At 45.2% G+C, this 7,455-nt stretch overlaps 1 protein-coding gene across 1 annotated transcript in view; it reads right to left on the bottom strand.

Moving 5' to 3' along the window:
* Positions 1 to 257: 257 nt before the first annotated feature.
* LRIG2 (leucine rich repeats and immunoglobulin like domains 2) overlaps positions 258 to 7,455 on the bottom strand; it is a 113,387-nt gene continuing 106,189 nt past the window's right edge. The window contains exon 20 of the transcript XR_008682666.2: positions 258 to 4,447. The gene's annotated coding sequence lies outside the window, so the exon portion shown is untranslated. The remainder of the gene's footprint in view (positions 4,448 to 7,455) is intronic.

Genomic DNA, 7,455 nt, shown 5'->3' with positions numbered 1-7,455 from the left:
CGACTGAGCGACTTCGCTTTCACTTTTCACTTTCACACATTGGAGAAGGAAATGGCAACCCACTCCAGTGTTCTTGCCTGGAGAATCCCAGGGACGGGGGAGCCTGGTGGGCTTCCGTCTATGGGGTCACACAGAGTCGGACACGACTGAAGTGACTTAGCAGCAGCAGCAGCAGCAGGTACATGTATCGGAGAAGGCAATGGCAAGCCACTCCAGTACTCTTGCCTAGAAAATCCCATGGATGGAGGAGCCTGGTAGGCTGCAGTTCATGGGGTCGCTAAGGGTCGGACACGACTGAGCGACTTCACTTTCACTTTTCACTTTCACACATTGGAGAAGGAAATGGCAACCCACTCCAGTGTTCTTGCCTGGAGAATCCCAGGGACAGGGGAGCCTGGTGGGCTTCCGTCTATGGGGTCACACAGAGTCGGACATAACTGAAGTGACTTAGCAGCAGCAGGTACATGTATATGCTGAGTCCCTTCACTCTTCATCTGAAACTATCACAACATTGTTAATTGGAGATACCCCAATACAAAATAAAGAAACGAACAACAACAACAAAAAAACTAGCATGAATTTCTCTTCCTCCTCACAATTTCGCAGACAGAAGTTTCATTCTTACCATAGATCTTAGCAACCTCAGCATAGGATTTTTTTCTTTCCTTATTAAATGTAGAACTTTCACCTTTTCACTTAAAGAAAGTGCTTTGCAACTTCTCTTTGGCATATCAGAATTGCCAGCATCACAACTCTTGCACTTTGGGGCCATTATTAAATAAAACAAAGGTGACTCAAACACAAGCACCACAATATTATGATGGTCATGCTAGTAACTGAGATGGCTACTAAATGCTAATGGGAGAGATATCCTGGATGAAAGTATGATTCACGTCTCAGTGGGAGGAGGTGGGATGAAGCAGGACATTCGAGATTTCATCACACTACTCAGTTCAGTTGAGTCGCTCAGTCACGTCCGATTCTTTGCAACCCCATGGACTGCAGCACACTAGGCTTCCCTGCCCATCACCAACTCCTGGAGCTTGCTCAAACCCATGTCCATCGAGCTGGGGGTGTCATCCAGTGATCTCATCCTCTGTCATCCCCTTCTCCTTCTGCCTTCAGTCTTTCCCAGCATCAGGGTCTTTTCTAATGAATCATTTCTTCGCATCAGGTGGCCAAAGTATTGAAGCTTCAGCTTCATCATCAGTCCTTCCAACGGATGTTCAAGTTTGATTTCCTTTAGGATAGACTGGTTGGATCTCCTTGCAGTCCAAGGGACTCTCAAGGGTCTTCTCCAACACCACAGTTCAAAAGCATCAATTCTTCGGCTACTAAGAATGGCATATAATTTTAAACTTATGAATTTTTATTTCTGAAATTTCCCATTTGATATTTTCCGACATGGCTGACTACAGGGTAACTGAAACTGTAGAAAACAAAAGGATTAGGGGCCAGGAGAGGTGCCGGGGAAACAACTAAGATACAGACTGAGGCAAACTTACCATGAAGTGAAGGAAGCTTAAGCTTTAGGGCATCCCATCACCACAAGTCCTGAAAGGGATGCCGGCAACGCTGTTCATGTTCTGGTCAACTTTGCAAAAGTAAGTTATTTTAACCACACTTAGTTAAGGATGCTGTCTCTTTCTGCTCAGACTTTGCCACACTTCCCCCAGGGTAGAGCATCAATGAAGTGGCATTTATGGGATCTTGCCAAGGGCAAGTAAGTAGGGGATACGATTAGGTTTGCATTCTGCAGGGGTATATTAGGTGGTTTCCAGTCGCTTTTCTAAATTTTTATTTCTTTACTATTATTTTTTTGGCTGCACTGGTCTTCATTGCTGCTCGTGGGCTTTCTCTAGCTGTGCGGAGCTGGGGCTACTCTCCAGTTTTAGTGCAGGAACTTCTCATTGCAGCAGCTTCTCTTGTTGTGGAACGTGGGCTCTGTAGTTGTGGCACAGGTGCTTTGTTTTTCCTCGACATGTGGGATCTTCCCAGATCAGGAATCATACCTGTGTCTCCAGCACTGCAGGCAGACTCTTTACCACTGGACCACCAGGGAAGTCCTGCAGTCACTTTTTAAATAAACTTCTCTAGCCATCTCAGTGTGGAGGTAGCTTCCAGGAATCCTCCTATTGCCCATGGTATCTTCTCATCTGGCATGTGGCACTAAGGAGCAGGGCCAAAGTTCGTATCAGATTTGAATACATCCTACAGAAACTGGCAGTGGGTAGTGGAGGAGAAACAAGATTTGAATTGTACAGAGGCAAAAGCTAGTCTATGGGAAATCTTCTATGTGAAAAATTCTAAATGCAGGATTCAGTTCTCACAGATACCAAGTCATGTATACTAGGAATATTCAGTAATACAGTGATGCGATTCTATGCTATACCTTTTTTCTTTCTTGATGACAATTATGCCAAATAGGACTTACCAGAATATCTTTGTAAAGTATAAAGTGTAGCAGCCCTACAAACAGCAGTATGTCTGGTTGTGAAGTCACCTGCTTTATGCATCCCATTCATCAATAATAAATCTTATTTTTATTACGCTGGAGGAAAGACTTAATTCACTTTTCTTTTTCTATATAGAAAAGATGACAAAACTGTTGTTATATAAAGAGATGAGAAAAGAGTATTCAAACAAAAAATGCAGAGGAAGAAAAGTATTACAGCAGTGTGCTGGGCAATTAATAAAAACATTGTATTACTTTTCTGTATCTTGTGATATTTGCGAAATATTTCAACTTTAAAAGTCCTACAGTTTGTTGTCATTTTTTGTTGTCATTTTGTTATCATTTTTCTCAATCTAAGCAAAGATCCACTTTCACACTCAATTTTGGATTTGTAATTTTTTTTTGCTTAAAGAGGGTGCTTCAAATTGTCTAGGTTTCAGGTCCCACAGACACCCCTGGAGCATCGTCATGGTTTACTCCCTGTCATTGTCTGACGAGAGAACACAGGTGCCCTGCTCTACACGTGTGTGACCAATGCCCACTGAGGACCCGGTTCAGAGCTAGGGCTGGGCAGGCACACAGTGGGCAATGGAGCAGACATGGCATCTTCCTAGGTGTGGAGAGGGAGACACCACTATCAAATAAGCTAAATCATACAGCATGCTGTGGGAGAGAATAAGGAAGCAAACTTTCACAGGGAATATTTCAGCTGAGACCCAAAGGTTAGGAGTTGTTCAGATGGACTTCCCTAGTGGTACAGTAGACAGGAATCTGCCTGCCAGGCAGGAAACACAGGTTCAATCCCTAGTCCAGGAAGATTCCACATGCTGTGGAGCAACTAAGCCAGTGTACCACAATTATTGGAGCCCGTGTGCTGCAAATACTGAAGCCTGTGTGCCCAGAGCCTGTGCTCTGCAACGAGAAGTCACCACGATGAGAAGCCCACACACCACAACAAAGATGAGCCCCTGCTCACTGCAATTAGAGAGACCCCATGCATAGCAACAGACTCAGAGCAACCAAGAATAAAATAAATAAATAACTTTAAAAAAAGAGCTGATCAAATGAAGAATTTAAAAAAAAGAACATGGCAAGCAGAAAGAACAGCATGAGTCTTTACTTGTCATTCTGGGATGGTAAGGGTTTGATGTATGACAGATATTCTGTAAATATCTAATGAATTAACTTTTAAAATAAATACTACAATTTGTGCAGGGCCAGAGTGCTATAGGAGCACACAGGAGAGGCACTGAACCCTGGCCAAGGGCAACTGGAATGAAGTAATGAGGAATAAGCAAAAGTTAGGTTAAAATTGGCTTCCTGGCTTTCAGGTAGAGAAACAGCATGTGCAAAGGCCCTGGGATTAGACAGAGATTAGAAAGCAGTTCTGTATGGCTGGACAGATAGCAAGCTAGATTTAGGAAGGGAAGTTTGGCTGAGGGAAGATGGAAAAGTAGAACTGGCAAGAAATGAGGCTGGACATGTAAACCAGAGCCAGACCATGATAGAGCCTCATAAGTCATGGTAAGATATTTGGACTTTATGTTGGTGAGGTGGTTTTAGCAAAGGAAATGACATGCTCAGATCAGTGAATTAGAAAGATCTGGTTGCCAGGTGAAGAGGAGACTGGATGGGGGCTAAGGCAGGAAGATCAAGCAGGAAACTTAGAGAAATGCAAGGGAAGGTGGTGGCCAGAGGCAGTGACAGTGGGGATGGGAGAGGTAGAGAGATCCCTAGAGGAAGGTTATGGTACCTGATGCAGTTAGGTCAGCAAGGTAGAAGAATCACAACAGGGGCTGGAGCCACGCTGGTTCCTAGTTCCTCTTCCTTCAGGAAGCTAGCCAGTCTCTTGTTTTTGGTGGAAGGTAACAGTAACAGGACTGCTTGTGTCCTGCTGGTCATTCTGGGCTCCATATCTTCATTCACTCCTTGGATCCTGCTCTTTTTTCTCTGACTTCTCGTTGAGTTCAGCCAATGGGAGCTGGCAGAAGACTGGAGGTCGGGGGAGAAAGGTCACAGTATTTAATCCCTGTGGCCTCCCTGAGAGAAGGACCCAGGCTAGTTATGCCCTTCAGTCTCTCTCGGGACAGCATTCTCATCTCTACTTTCCCCCTCCCTGGTTTCAGTATTCACTTCCCTCCCCTTCAGTTAGGACTTAGGCGGGTTATAGCTCCACTGACCCACGGCAGAATCACCCCAACATCTCTCGGTTTCCACATGCTTCATCCACACCTTGGTAAGAGTTTTTGAATCAGACCACATCCCCACAAACCCGGCAGCCAATAAGGCCAAGATTGTACCTTCAACTCTTTTCCTGGTGACCAACCAGCATCTTCCTGTGCACTTTGTCCCATGTCAAGTCCAGTTTCCTCCCGCAGTGTGGAATTCGTCTCTGATTCATGGCTCTGACTCTCAGGACTTCCCTAGCGCTGCCCACCCCTGCCCTGTTCAGTCCCTGGGGCTTTCCGCCATCACTTGGGAGACCTGGGGAGCCAGTCATCAAATGACTAGTGGTCAAGATACCTTCCTGCCTCCCTGAGAGGTCAGACTACACCTGCCCAATTGCTGTTCTCACACTCACCATCCTCTAGGCTCCCTACTGACCTGTAACCTTCTTTATGTCTATCAAGGTGTATGTGTCCAGTTCAGTTGCTCAGTCATGTCCGACTCTCTGCGACCCCATGGACTGTGGCATGCCAGGCTTCCCTGTCCATCACCAACTCCCAGAGCTTGCTCAAACTCATGTCCATCGATCGGTGATGCCATCCAGCCATCTCATCGTCTGTCATCCCCTTCTCCTCCTGCCCTTCAATCTTTCCCAGCATCAGGGTCTTTTCCAATGAGTCAGTTTTTTGCATCAGGTAGTCATGTAAATAAGTATAAATAATTGTACTTGGAACAGAATCCAGTCTCTTTACCTTTCCCCTGCCTATTCTTTTCCTCTACTTCTCATCTCCTTTCTCATCAGGGTCTTTTCCAATGAGCTGGTTCTTTGCATCAGGTGGCCAAAGTATTGGAGTTTCAGCTTCAGCATCAGTCTTTCCAATGAATATTCAGGACTGATCTCCTTTAGGATTGACTAGTTGGATCTCCTTGCAGTCCAAGGGACTCTCAAGAGTCTTTTCCAACACCACAGTTCAAAAGCATCAATTTTTTGGTGCTCAGCTTTCTTTCTAGTCCAGCTTATATCCATACATGACTACTGGAAAAACTGTAGCTTTGACTAGATGGACCTTTGTTGACAAAATAATGTCTCTGCTTTTTAATATGCTGTCTAGGTTGGACATAGCTTTTCTTCCAAGGAGCAAACATCTTTTGATAGCTCAGTTGGAATGTGTCTCAGTCTCTGGTATTTGTCTGTTCCTCCCTCCCCACCCCCAGGGGCAAGGATGTTGCCCAGTTCTTGCTTTATTCCAGCACCTACCCCGGTGCCTGGGACCTAGTGGTTACTGGGTAGCTTTTTGTCAACCAACGGACCAACCAACTGGACTCTCGCTAGACAAGATAGAGCACCATTGATTAGGCTGCAGATTTAGTGTTACCTCTTGGAGAAGCATCTCGTCAGCATCACAACTATTATCCATTCATATATGAAAACTCCTCAGTCATATATGTACAATATTCGTGTGCGACACTCCCTGAACCGAATTAATGTCTTCACTGGCCCTAAACACTAAGTACAGAAGGACTGACTTCACATGAAAATAAAAATAAAATTTTAGTTTTTTGATCTAACAATTGCTAAAAATTTAAAAAGCAACTTTCTTCTAGATTTTTTGCCTGCAAAATTGTGAATAAACTCATTACAACTGTACTTATGTTTCTTCCTGTCTCCCAGTTTGGTGGGACCCCAGGCATGTTTTTCTCTATTGGGCGATAGTTTCCATGACGCAGAATAATTCCATTCACGATATGTGGATTTTACTAGTTTGACTTGACAAAGTCAAGCTAAGGTGGGGGCGGGGTAGGGTAAACCTCCCCCTCTTTCGTCATCTTGGAAGGATGGAGGGGGAAGCAGGAGTCAATTCCCCATTCCCCATGTTTTTGAACCTTGGCACTACTGAAGGGACAAATCTTTGCATGAGACTAACCTGCTCATTGCAGGACATTTATCATTTCTGATTTCCAGGTACTAAAGGCTAATAGCACCTTTCAGTCATTGTGACAATTAAAAAAAAAAAACCTCCAAAATCTTCCTAGGGCGCAGTACCACTTCAGGGTAAGCTGTACTACCTCAGGTGAAGAAGCATTGTGACCTGTGTGGTTGAATGCAGGTTGAAGAATGTCCTGAACGGTCCTCCCTTCCCCAGTTCTTTACATCCTCTCTGTCCCTGCCTCCTGAACTTGCTGAGCCAAGGTCAGCAGGTCTCGGTGCCCTCAGCTTCTCCCCACTCTGAGCAAGCAGCTATGGCTCATGTAGTATTTTGTCATGTGGTGTGACTCTTGTTATGTCATCACTTTTCATATTAATTAACTCTCAGGGTTTGTTCTGGAACATTTCCAAACCTGCTTGTGTGTCTCTGAGCAAAATCATAAGTTCCCAGAGGGCAGAACCCATGTTTTATACCTCTTTAAAGTGAAGTTTGTCCTTTTATACGGTTCAGGAGGTTCTCATGACAAGTACACTAGGGTGGTTTGCCATTCCCTCCCCCAGTGGATCAGGTTTTGTCAGAACTCTCCACTATAACCTATCTGTCTTGCGTAGCCCTACATGGCATGGTTCATAGCTTCACTGGGTTACGCAAGCCCCTTTGCCATGACAAGGCGGTGATCTGTGAAGGGAGGCGTGGCGTGCTGCAGGCCATGGGGTCGCAAAGAGTTGGACACAACTGGGCGACTGAACAACAAAGGTGAAATTTAGGTGTAAGGTGACTCAGGAAGAGGCATCTAGAGATCAGCGTGGATGTGGGTCTGAGGAGGAGAGTGGAGCTTGGAGCCTGACACAGAGTTGGGACGCAGCTACCCACAGGAGAGCTGACACTGGTGGGAGAAGCTATGAC

The sequence above is a fragment of the Moschus berezovskii genome, chromosome 4 (assembly GCF_049115385.1).
Source record: "Moschus berezovskii isolate FMDL1 chromosome 4, NW_MosBer_1.0, whole genome shotgun sequence".
NCBI classification, from domain to species: Eukaryota; Metazoa; Chordata; class Mammalia; order Artiodactyla; family Moschidae; genus Moschus; species Moschus berezovskii.
Note: the sequence above shows the minus strand (reverse complement) of the source record. Positions and strands in the feature narration are given on the sequence as shown.